We start from the raw sequence: 13141 nt of genomic DNA, 5'->3' as shown, positions 1-13141 counted from the left end.
TCAGGAAGTGACAGGTCCCGATCGCCTCCTCCACTACCGATGGATCCAGTAAGCGGCGGGAGAGGGGTGGCACCTCTTCCACCGCCAATAACGGTGATCTCGCGGCGAATCCGCCGCAGAGACCACCATTAATGGAAACACGACCGGCTCCTGTAAAGATGGATACCATGGTTGTGGCAGCATCTGCTGCCGTTCCCGAAATATCCACTTTCAAAGTGCCAACGTATATGTACAGGAGCCGGTCGGTAAGTGGTTAAATTAGAAGCTGTCTGACAAAGTGAAGCATGCTAAAAGATATAAAAAAAAGCAACACATCATGCCAAGATCTAAAGAAATTCAAGATCAGATGAGAAACAAAGTAACTGACCTGTATCAATCTGGAAAGGGTTAAAAAGCCATTTCTAAGGCTTTGGAACTCCAGAGAACCACTGTGAAAGCCATTATCCACAAATAGAGAACACATAGAACAGTGAGGAACAGTGGCGGGTGGTGCTCAAAATCTTGGAGGGGTGCAAAAAAAAAAAAAAGAAAAATTAAACTGTTAGTAATTCAGGACTGTAAATAGCCATTTATCAGGTAATTATGTATCATTGCTGCTAGATAAGATATTGAAAATACCTCACTGTGCCCATCAATTGCAGCCCCATTGTGCCTGTCAATAAATGCAGCCTCCCTGTGCCCATCAAATGTTGCTTGTACAATATGGAGAGCGTACAGTATGTGTATATAGATGGGGTGGATGGTACTAGTATATACAACTATATATACACCCACCTTCCTGTATATAGAGCCCTTCCTTCATCACTGACTGCAAATATACATCACATGTCCTGTATACAGGGCCGCTGCTAGACTATTTTGCGCCCTAGGCGAGACCAGCTACTCGCACCCCCCCCAAAAAAAAATTATATTAAAAACGAATAATTTTAACAACAGGACTCCTGGTGGAGGGATGGAGACAGGTGGGGGGGGAGTGGATGGAGACAGGTGTGGGGGGGGGAGTGGATGGAGACAGGTGTGGGGGGGGGAGTGGATGGAGACAGGTGTGGGGGGGGGAGTGGATGGAGACAGGTGTGGGGGGGGGAGTGGATGGAGACAGGTGTGGGGGGGGGAGTGGATGGAGACAGGTGTGGGGGGGGGAGTGGATGGAGACAGGTGTGGGGGGGGGAGTGGATGGAGACAGGTGTGGGGGGGGAGTGGATGGAGACAGGTGTGGGGGGGGGAGTGGATGGAGACAGGTGTGGGGGGGGAGTGGATGGAGACAGGTGTGGGGGGGGGGGAGTGGATGGAGACAGGTGTGGGGGGGGGGGGGGTGGATGGAGACAGGTGTGGGGGGGGGGGGGTGGATGGAGACAGGTGTGGGGGGGGGGTGGATGGAGACAGGTGTGGGGGGGGGGATGGATGGAGAGGGGGGGATGGATGGAGAGGGGGGGATGGATGGAGAGGGGGGGATGGATGGAGACAGGTGGGGGGGGATGGATGGAGACAGGTGGGGGGGGGATGGATGGAGACAGGTGGGGGGGGGATGGATGGAGACAGGTGGGGGGGGGATGGATGGAGACAGGTGGGGGGGGGATGGATGGAGACAGGTGGGGGGGGGATGGATGGAGACAGGTGGGGGGGGGATGGATGGAGACAGGTGGGGGGGGGGATGGATGGAGACAGGTGGGGGGGGGGGATGGATGGAGACAGGTGGGGGGGGGATGGATGGAGACAGGTGGGGGGGGGTGGATGGAGACAGGTGGGGGGGGGTGGATGGAGACAGGTGGGGGGGGGTGGATGGAGACAGGTGGGGGGGGTGGATGGAGACAGGTGGGGGGGGGTGGATGGAGACAGGTGGGGGGGGGGTGGATGGAGACAGGTGGGGGGGGGGTGGATGGAGACAGGTGGGGGGGGATGGATGGAGACAGGTGGGGGGGGATGGATGGAGACAGGTGGGGGGGGATGGATGGAGACAGGTGGGGGGGGGGATGGATGGAGACAGGTGGGGGGGGGGATGGATGGAGACAGGTGGGGGGGGATGGATGGAGACAGGGGGGGGGGATGGATGGAGACAGGTGGGGGGGATGGATGGAGACAGGTGGGGGGGGATGGATGGAGACAGGTGGGGGGGGATGGATGGAGACAGGTGGGGGGGGATGGATGGAGACAGGTGGGGGGGGGATGGATGGAGACAGGTGGGGGGGGGATGGATGGAGACAGGTGGGGGGGGGATGGATGGAGACAGGTGGGGGGGGGGATGGATGGAGACAGGTGGGGGGGGGATGGATGGAGACAGGTGGGGGGGGGATGGATGGAGACAGGTGGGGGGGATGGATGGAGACAGGTGGGGGGGGGATGGATGGAGACAGGTGGGGGGGATGGATGGAGACAGGTGGGGGGGGGGGTGGATGGAGACAGGTGGGGGGGGGATGGATGGAGACAGGTGGGGGGGATGGATGGAGACAGGTGGGGGGGGGATGGATGGAGACAGGTGGGGGGGGGATGGATGGAGACAGGTGGGGGGGGGGATGGATGGAGACAGGTGGGGGGGGGGGTGGATGGAGACAGGTGGGGGGGGGGGTGGATGGAGACAGGTGGGAGGGGGATGGATGGAGACAGGTGGGGGGGGGGATGGAGACAGGTGGGGGGGGTCAGCCAAATGGAGGTCACACACCAGTGATAAGGTCTGACTGGAAGCCTTCATCCCCAGCGCTTCCCCCACCACCTGACAAGTTCTTACCTTAGAGCACTTCTTTCCAGCTCACTTCACATGTCAGGCAGCAGGCGGTAGTCGGTGTCACGGTTGTTACCAGTCCTAGGATCAGGAGATGGGGTCTCCTACAGGCTGTGACTCACAACTCACGCACGGGAGACCTCCTCCCCCGTTCAGATCAGCTGAACATTCGGTTCCACCCCCGGATTCTGACTGCGGTCAAGCCAGCCGTGGTTTCTAAATACACGGTCAAGCCAGCCGCCAAAAGAAAAAAAAGCTGTGCGCCTATTACAAGGATTATGGTAATTGCAGAAACATCACACTGCTCTATGACTCACCCTCCTTACTAAACATAAAGGGCTGCAATAGCCGTGGAATCAGATGGGAGCTGGAGAAGCTGCAAATGGCAAGAAGACGAAGATTGGATGATCAGCAATAATAGGGAGAGCTGAGGAGCAAATACACTCATCTAACCCATCTATTTCATTAATATCCCATATACGTTCAGTATTTAATTACAGCTGTGCATGTCTGGGATCAAAAGGCAATAGGTAACAGAAGCATTTTTTACAATCTATCTATCTATCTATCTATCTATCTATCTATCTCATTAATAGCCAATTAAAGCATATTCTTTCAGTATTAATCACAACTTTGCATGCCCACAATGCATGTCTGTGAACAAAAGGCAATAGGAAACATAAGCATCCATACATATTTTACAATTAGATTTTATCTATCTATCTTTCTATTTATTTCTCTCTCTCTGTCTTTCTCTTTCATTTTTAATTATTTCTCTCTTGTTTCTCTCACGCTCTCATGCTTTCATGCATAATTTTTTCTTCTCTCTTTCTCTCATCCTCCCTTTTTCTTTCTCTCTCACTCTCTCTCTTATTCTTTATTTAATTATTTCTCTCTTTCTTTCCCTCATTCTTTCTCTCACTCTCTCTTTCTTTTTCTTTATTTCTTTCTCACTCTCTCTCTTTCATTCTTTATTTTTTTTTATTTATCTTTTTCTTTCTCTCTTTCTTTCTTTTTTTCTCTCTCTCACTCTATCTCTTTCATTTTTTAATTTAATTATCTCTCTTTTTATCTTCATTCTTTTTTGAACTCACATTGTCTGTGACTAACGTTCATTTTTTCTTTATAGATCACATCTCAATACATCGTTTTATGAAAAGGTTTACAGCACAAGCATTTATTTATCTTTCTCTCTCTCTCTCTCTCTCTCTCTCTCTCTCTCTCTCTCTCTCTCTCTCTCTCTCTCTCTCTCTCTCTCTCTCTCTCATTATTTATTTATTTATCTCTTTTTCTTTTCTATCTTTAACTTTTTTTAAAACTCTCATTGGCTTTGACTAATGTTTTTTTTCTTTATAGGTCACATTTCGATACATTGGGGGAGATAAAATAAAGTATCTTTCTAAATACATTTACTGCATATGTTTTTTTTGTTCTCTTGTATTGTCCCATATAGTATACACACCCCATGTGATATAGGACATTTTCGACTCCAGAGGCCCTTAAAGATCTCATTTGAAATAAGTAGAAAAAAAATAATGGTCAGTTCTAGTACAGGACATCCCATACACTATGCACAACTCATTTGAAAACATTTTACTGTAGCATTTTGGAGATATGTCACGTTACTTGACTTTGGAGGCCTATAACGACCTCATTTCTAATAAGTAGAAAAAAAGAATGGTCAGTTCTAATACAGGACATCCCATACACTATGCACACCTCATTTAAAACCATTTTACTGACTATGCACACCTCATTTGAAACCATTTTACTGTAGTATTTTGGAGATATGTCACGTTACTCGACTTTGGAGGTGTATAATTAACCAATTTCCAATAAGTAGAAAAAAACAATGGTCAGTTCTAATACAGGACGTCCCATACCCTATGCACACCTCATTTGAAACCATTTTACGGTAGCATTTTGGAGATATGTCACATTACTCGACTTATACATATGACCTCGGTGGTATGGATGTGTCATTGCCATCATCCCATACAAATTTGTAGAAACATTATATATAACCTCTAACGGGATTTTTAAGGCAATGAAGATTTTGATTTAAATAAAACCAATTTTATTAATATAGTAGATCAAGAAAAAAAAAGTATAGCAGTTTACACAAAAAAAATATATATTCAAATGAACTGAGAAATTCTATATACATAAGGTATTGAAAAATTCGTATTGCTAATAATACATAGCTGTAAAAACAATTTTTGGAGAGAGGTGATACAGCACACCACCCAATACAATCACCACAGATGGCAACCGTGGCGTCGAGTGGTGGAATTCCAACGCGTTTCAACCTGTATATTTTTTTAGAAAAAGTCTTCTTCAGGGAAATGCATCACTTTCTAGAAAGCCAAAAATAGTCATATTACAATTTATAAATATATGTGTTTATGTATTATATTTCCTGCAATATAAGATTGTTCTATTACTCACATCCTCCCAAGACATCTCGTGGGTAAACATAGGCTCCCACACCGGGGTAGAGAATCCCAAGTCTCCAAAGGTTAAAACATCCTATAGCTCCTACAAGACGGCTGGAAATATACATTCAATCCAGATATTTGGCGCTTTCAGCATCAAGTATTGATGGCTGTTGAAAAGAGGGGGCATAATCAGTCAAAAGGCCATAATAATAGAGGGGGGGGGTTGTAGGGGGGGCGGGGCCCGGGAAGGGGAAAGTGGGGAGGGTGAGGGGATGCCTCAGCAAATCCCCCCACTCACACACACAATTCCCCCATCCCATACACCCCCGCATAAACCCTCCATCCCCACCTAAATCCCCAAATCCCCTTAAATAACAAAAAAGTTTTCCACCTCCCATTTACAAAAGGTCCATTTAGTTTGAGTAGTAAGGGACAAGAACACTTACTTTCCCAGAGGTACCGGATGAAGATTCGCCAGCAGTGGTGAAGAAAATCGGGCCAGACGTCTGCCCTGACGGCCCTCAGTGATTACCGAGGGAGGAGTGACGCCATCTTGCCGTCTCTGGCGTCCTTTATGTGGTGTGGGCGGGGACAGGGTGCCGCGCCAACCAATGGCGTGGCTCACCTGTCCTAGATGCCCTTAGGTGCGCTTCAACGTCATGACGCTGAGCGTCACCATGGGGACGAATACCGCCACAAGGCCGCGCATGCACGCCGCGAGAGCCTGCGTCGGATCACGCACGCACCCCGCGGCGTCGGATCTATATCAGCGTTGTGAGGCACGTATGGGGCAGCCCGCTGCCATATTGCCCATACTTTTTAAGGCCCTCCCGGGCAGAGAATTATCGCCATGGATGATTAGGCCTGATACGAGAATCCCTCTAAAAACAACCCCCTAAAATATACCCCCAATAAAAGACTGAAATATCCACCCACCCGGATGGTGAGATCGGATTGACTAATCCGCAAACTGCGGGAAAAAAAAGGGGGGAGGGGATTTTTAATCAAAAAAAATTAAGTATATGGAAGATTATATGAACAAAACCACAAAAAGTCCCCACTCACACTCAGAATGTAAGTAGCGGGAGGGGGGCTAGGACTAATAACCACCAACACGAGAAGATCCCTACCTGAGGGAAACCCCAGGCGGGGAGAATTTGGAGGCCCCCGTGTATATCTGACATGAGGGCCCCCCTGTGCCGGGTAGGGTACAGGATGTGTGGGGTAAGAAACCAAAACCCCCACCAAGGGAAGAACTTTAGGGACTAACCTCCCCTGCCCGGTTACACCCCGAGATGCCGAAGAAGGGAGGGTGGAATACAGGACATGAGCAGGGAAAAAAACCCTTAAGTAATAATAATACAATAAACCAAAAGAAATATTATATCTCATAAATATCATCTGGAAGGGCTTGAAATCAATGGCACAAACCGGGTGAAAATACCATGTAAAGAAAAAATAATAATAAAGAGACATTCAGACTGTTGTCTAAATTCATTCAATCTAGAAATTGAAATTCCAAAAAACTCCCCTAGGGTAAAAAATCTCTATCTTGTGCCTATATGTACATCCAGGGGGTTCATGGAGAGTACCCCATATATGGAAGAATCTAGAGGGATGAGAGCGTAGCCAGTCTAGAGAAATGGATAACAGCTGGAACGGAAAGTAGGAGAGTGTATTAATCGGTTTTACCCGATCCAAAACCCTCCAAAAAGGGCCTGAAACTCTCCGTCTCATTCGAACCAGGGGGGGTGGTGGCCCTAAGACGCCTGATCCAGCGCATCTTGCGCTGGAGCAGGATCTTGTTCCAATCACCCCCCCTGGTTGGTATATGGAGTCTATCCAGAACTGTAAAGTTAACTTTGGGCATCCTATAATTGTGTTGTTTAGCTACATGTCTGCCCAAAGGTAGGTAAAGATTACCTATGCCCATACTGTGTATATGTTTTTCCACTCTTTTGGCAAATTCCTGTCGGGTCTTGCCGACATAGAATGCCCCACATTGGCATTGCATTAAATAGACCACCCCCCGTGTTCTGCAATTAGCAAAGTGTCGTAGCTGGAAGTTCTCCCCGCTGGGTAGGGTTATCCTAGTTCTTTTTTCTATGACACCGCACGGGTATGTACCCCAAGTCTTGCGGGGATCTCTTCTTGCACTTCCTTTATACTCGCTCTGTGTGAGTGTATTTCCTATGGAGCCAGATTTCCTGCAGGTGATTTGAGATCTTGATGTTACTAGGCTGCCTAAGATCGGGTCCTCCATGAGGATTGACCAGTGTTTGGAGATAATCTTCCTTATTTGCTTATGTTCGTTCGAAAATCTCAGGATGATTCTAGTCGTGGTATCTGCGTTTTTTGGATCTTTTTTCCTGAAGATTATATTACATCTATCTGTATTTTTCACACGGTTAAACGCTTTCTTGAGAGCTGTCTTAGTGTATCCTCTCTCCATCAGTCTAGAGGTTAGTTCATTGGATTCTCGTTGGAAGTCCTCCTGTGTGCTGCAATTCCTTTTTAGTCTTAAAAATTGACTAAACGGGATGGATTTTTTCAGTGGCTCTGGATGGAAACTATCTGCGTGTAGCAGTGTGTTGCCAGCTGTCTCTTTTCTATACAGCTTGCTCGAGAGTCCTCCAATTTGATCTTTGGAGATGGTAATATCCAAAAAGTTGACTTCCTTGGAGTCATGGGACATTGTGAAAAAAAGATTGAAGCTGTTCTGGTTCATGGAGTTCAGGCAGTCTCTAAGTGCATCCTCTGAGCCATCCCAGATGATTAAAATGTCGTCTATGTATCTCTGCCACATGCAAATGTGGTCAGAGTACATAGACGACCCCTCTCCCGACAGGAAGTCTTTCTCCCACTCCCCCAGGTACAGGTTGGCACATGAGGGTGCGCAGCACGTCCCCATAGCCACTACCTGCACCTGGAGGTAGTGGGAGCCCCTGAACAAAAAGGTGTTATGTTTCAGGATGAATTCCAGCATTTTTTTTTTATAATTCTTTTATTTCTTTCAAAGACATCACATGTTAATTAACAAATAAAGATGTAACAAATGACAGCATATACAGAGATGATTGAATCATAAACATGTCACATAAAGGGTTAGATACCAAATCAGAAGTGACAGACAAACAAGCCCCTCAATTATGTGTTCAGCGTAGCGTATGGAGGGTTTAAATCTTGTGGTGGGGCATTCTATGAACCCAACCTAAGAAAAGCTTCTCAAGTATCATCTTAATAACCCGTTTGAGTCTGCATAGCAATCGAGACTAACCAGTGATAGTAAAATTAAAATTTCCCAGCTGGCTGGAAGGAATGCCCCCCATGGAACCAGCTGGGTCCAGTCGTGGGATGCATAGACAGGTAATATGTATCAGGATATTCTCAGTATCTAACTAAACTTTCCCCACAACTGGAAGGGATTGAGGGGGAAACAGAAGGGGGAGGCAGAAAAAGAGGAAGGACGGGGAAGCGAAAAAGAAGAAGAAAAAGCAGCAGTGGCGCCCCCCGGCCAGGCAGGTAGCCCGGGTCCCGGAATCATTCAGCCTGTGCTACCTCTTGGAGATACGATTCAGAGTAGATGTTGTTGCCAAGGTCGCCAAGTCTCCCGAAAGGCCTCCTCCCTGCCATATAGTGTGGCGGTTAGATCTTCCATATTTCGAAGTTCGTTCACCTTGGCATACCACTGCATTTTTGTTGGTGGGGACTCCGATCTCCAGCATAAGGGTATACATGCCTTGGCGGCGTTCAATAATTGGATGGTTAGAGAGGCTTTATATTTCTTGATCGGACGTCTAGAGAGATGCAGCAAGCAGACCCCAGGGTCTCCCTCCAAGGCAACACCGGTCAGGTGCTCAACTGTGCGTGCCACCTCCAGCCAGTAGGGTTTGATTTTGGGACAATCCCAGAAAACATGAAGCATCGTTCCCTCTCCCACCCCACACCTCCAGCATGAGCTAGAGACCTGCGGGAAAAAACGGTGCAGAGTAGAAGGCACTCTGTACCAGCGAGTCACAATTTTATAGCATGTCTCTTGAACCCTAGTGGCCAAGGATGATTTCTGGGCAAAATGTAGGATCTTTTCTCTTTGTGGTTCAGTGAATTGTACACCTAGTTCTTCTTCCCACTTAGAGAGAAAGGGGGGCACGAATCCTTCTGCTGGTGATATCAGAGAAGAGTATATCAACGATAGACAATGGCGGGTCGGTTCTTTGCGATGGCAGATTTGTTCCAGCTCTGTAAGCTGGCGCGATATACCCGGAGTCCGTGCACATCGGCGTAGGAAGTTACGAAGTTGGAGGCCGCTCAAAAAGTCCGATGGAGGAACGGAACCTGCCATCCCGGCGTCCGCCGTGAGCTGACCAGTCGGGCCTAGAAAGTCGTGGAGGTGTGGCCACCTGCCCTCCGTCGTCAAATGACGGAATACAGGACCCCGGCAACCGGGTGGAAAATCAGGGTTGCCCGGGATTGGCACCATAGGTGAAGGTATTGGGGATACCGAGGAGTGTTTGAAGGCGTCTCTCCCCACCTGAATTGTGCTTCCTAGAGTGGGGTGAGCGACGATGGTCTTCGGTATGGGAGTGGTGATCCATGGCCAGCTCTTGGCCGTGCCTTCAGAGTCCTCTAACTCCATTGTCACCCACTGCTTTGCCTCCGCATGACAGTGCCAGTCAACCACCCTGGTGAGGTGTGTTGCCCTATAGTACGCTTTCACATCGGGGAGGCCAACCCCACCTTTATGTTTTGCCATGTGGAGAAGTTGCAGTTTAATACGTGGTTTTTGGTGTGACCAGACAAAGTCGCGGAACATTGAATGGATTCGCTTGAAGAAAGGAGGGGGGAGACGAATGGGGAGGGCCTGTAGCAGATAAAGCACCCTTGGCAAGGCTGTCATCTTGATGGCATTACATCGACCAAACCATGTTAGGGTTAGGGAGTGCCAGTGAAGCAGATCCGTTTTGAGACGAAGGAGTAGAGGAGCGAAATTCGCCTGGTATAGATTAGCAGGGTCAGGGGTAATGTCAACTCCCAGATATGGGATAGAATCGGTTGCCCAATGAAACTGGTAATCCGCGCGCAGACGGCGTACTATGTCTGTGCCCACCGTAATGTTAAGTAAGGAGGATTTTGTTAAATTAATTCGGAACTGGGAGAGATCCCCATAGACTCGGAGGGAGTGAAGTAAGGTAGGAAGTGAGGCCAGTGGGTCTGCCAGGAAAAAGATGAGGTCGTCCGCGAAAGCGGCTACTTTATGTGCCCCGGAGGATTTGTGATAACCAATAATGCCCGAGTTCGCCCTTATCTTGCAGAGGAAGGGCTCCAACGTGAGTATAAAGATCAGCGGAGACAGAGGACAACCCTGTTGGGTACCGTTACGTATGGTAAAGTAGCTCGACCTTGTCTCGTTGACCTTAACTGCAGCCGTAGGATGGGAGTAGAGGGATAATATCCAGCTGAGCATTGATGAGCGAAGACCGATGTGCTCCAGGGTGGCCTGTATGAAGGACCAATCTACACGGTCGAAGGCCTTCTCCGCGTCTGTAGACAGCAGGAGAAGGGGTCGCCGTGACCTCTTGGCTGCATGGATTAAATTTATTACCCTGATGGTGTTATCGCGGGGTTCTCGCTGTGGCACAAAACCTGCCTGGTCCTTATGGATCAGGCTCGGTATATGCAGAATTATCCTATTGGCCAGTATCTTGGCAAAAAATTTCAGATCAGTGTTCAGGAGAGCCGATAGCTTCCACACCGCAATGGATCCTTCCCCTCTTTGGGGATAAGGGAAATATAAGCTCTTAAAGTGTCAATGGGAAAGGAATTGCCTTCAGTGATCGAGTTAAGTGCAGATATCAGGGGTTTAGAAAGCATCTCAAAGAATGTCTTATAGTACGCTGGTGTAAACCCATCCGGGCCTGGGGCTTTCTTGGGCTTCGAGTTTGCCAGTGCCACACCCAGCTCCTCCAAAGTGATGGGTTCTTCTAATTCTTCCTGAACCGCAGTCGGAAGTGAGGGCATACCCGATGAGGCTATGTAGGATCGGGGGGTAAATCCCCCAGCAGAATTGGGGTCCTCAGGTGGTGGCCTGTCAAGATTGTAGAGGCCTTCATAGAAGCATCGGAACTCTGTTGCGATATCGGAGGATGCAGTCATCTTCCGACCAGAGAATGACAAGATGTGGGAAATATAAGTTTTGGTACGGGGACCACGCAGTGCTTTAGCTAGGAGCGAACTGGGTTTATTGGAGTACTCGTACATCGTTCGGCGTGCCCATGCCAGTTTTTGTTTTGTTTTATGGAACAAAAGTGCACGAAGCTCCTCGCGCGCTTTAAGAAGATCATGGTGGGTGGAACGGGCAAGACTGGCCTTATGGGCACACTCTAGGGTACGGATCTGGGTGAAGAGCTCATCTATGCGGCGTGTTCTTTCCCGTTTAAGGCGGGCACCTATGCTAATTAAAATGCCCCTAACAACTGTCTTGTGGGCCTCCCAAACCATTAAAGGGTTAGGGACTGAGGCTTCGTTGACAGAGAAGTATTCCCGCAACTTGGCCTGTATTTCTGAGCGGATCTCCTCTGACTGCAACATGGCCTCATTGAGCCTCCAGGAGGGTGGAGTCCAGGTCATCGGCCCCAGCCGAAGTGTCATATGAATCGGTGCATGGTCTGAAAAGGAAATGACATCTATGGAGGTATTCACCACCCTAGCTAGATCTTTATGTGAAATCAGCAAATAGTCCAGTCTCGAGTAAGAGTGGTGGACTGAGGAGAAATATGTATAGTCCCTATCCTGAGGGCGTGACAGACGCCAAGGATCTATCAAGCGTAGAGCATGGAGGTCTGTTTTCATTCGCTTGAGGCGTGCGTAGGAACGATGGGACGAGCCGCGTGAGGCATCTAGTAAGGGATCCATTGTAAAGTTAAGGCCCCCCCCAAAATCGAGCACCCCCTCCAAGAACTCCAGTAACTGAGGTAGCAGCTTCCGCAAGAATTGTGGGTGGTCAACATTGGGGAAGTAGACATTGGCGAAGGTGACCTGCACATCAGACACCCTTCCCTTCAGGAGGAGAAAACGACCCTGGGGATCCATTCGCTGCACCTCAAAGGCCCACGGTACCGATTTTGCTACAAGGATGCTGACCCCCTTGGATTTGGAGATGGGCGATATGCTGTGGTATGCCGTCGGGAACGCTCCATTGGTCAATTTAGGAATACGGTCACCACGGAAGTGCGTTTCCTGTAAAAAAGCAATTTGGGTTTTGCCTTTACGCAAATCAGTTAGTAACTGGGAGCGCTTTTCTGGAACATTGAGACCGCGCACATTGAGGGAGGTAACCTTTAGGAGGCCCATAGCGTCAGTTATCACACTGGCAAGCAAGGACAATAGTGTGAGGTGAGCGATCGTCTCCAGTCCCAGTCCTCACCCAGCCAGGTGGCACCACCACCGACAATAAGAAAAAGGGACAAAAGAGGGGTAGAGAAGGGGGAGAGCAAGCAGGAGGGGTAGAGGAGGGAGAGGGCAAGCGAGGAAAGGAGGGGGGAGGGGGATAGAGGGGAGGGGTTATGGGAAAAGCAATATAGCAATATAATTACTCTCTGGACCCCCGATTAGCACTAAAAAGTCCAATCGGGTGACCGCCCTAAATGGGGGTGGACAGGGCAGTGAGGATTGTTTTTTTTAATCAAACAATTCAATGACCAAAAATTAAACAAAAAAGTCATTAAGTTAGGAGATGCACTAGGCAGGGGCTATGAGAACCGTAAGAAATAAATATAACGTTAGGACCAACTTAACATCAAATATGATCAAGCGAGCATGTAGTAAACATACCATATGTAAATACCAGTCTGTTGTAACCGCAGAGCATTGCTGCATCGGGAGGAGGGCTATGTGTCTCAGGGACCCGACTTAGGTCATAGATGCCAATAGGTTAAACCTGCCCGAGTTTTCTCCGTCCCGCCCCCTGATGCATCAAGTCCGGGACACC

At 48.6% G+C, this 13141-nt stretch overlaps 1 protein-coding gene across 2 annotated transcripts in view; it reads right to left on the bottom strand.

The window, feature by feature from the left end:
- LOC141117403 (potassium channel, subfamily K, member 16-like) overlaps positions 1–13141 on the bottom strand; it is a 165774-nt gene that overhangs the window by 127033 nt on the left and 25600 nt on the right. Inside the window, exon 2 of one of the 2 annotated variants that reach the window (XM_073610256.1) lies at positions 368–500. The gene's annotated coding sequence lies outside the window, so the exon portion shown is untranslated. Of the gene's footprint in view, positions 1–367; positions 502–13141 lie in introns of those variants that run through there. The other variant, XM_073610258.1, reaches the window with a different exon arrangement.

This window comes from Aquarana catesbeiana, linkage group LG13 (genome assembly GCF_042186555.1).
Source record: "Aquarana catesbeiana isolate 2022-GZ linkage group LG13, ASM4218655v1, whole genome shotgun sequence".
In the NCBI taxonomy this organism is placed as follows: domain Eukaryota; kingdom Metazoa; phylum Chordata; class Amphibia; order Anura; family Ranidae; genus Aquarana; species Aquarana catesbeiana.
The sequence above is the reverse complement of the archived record's forward strand: the minus strand, read 5'-3'. Positions and strand labels throughout refer to the sequence as shown.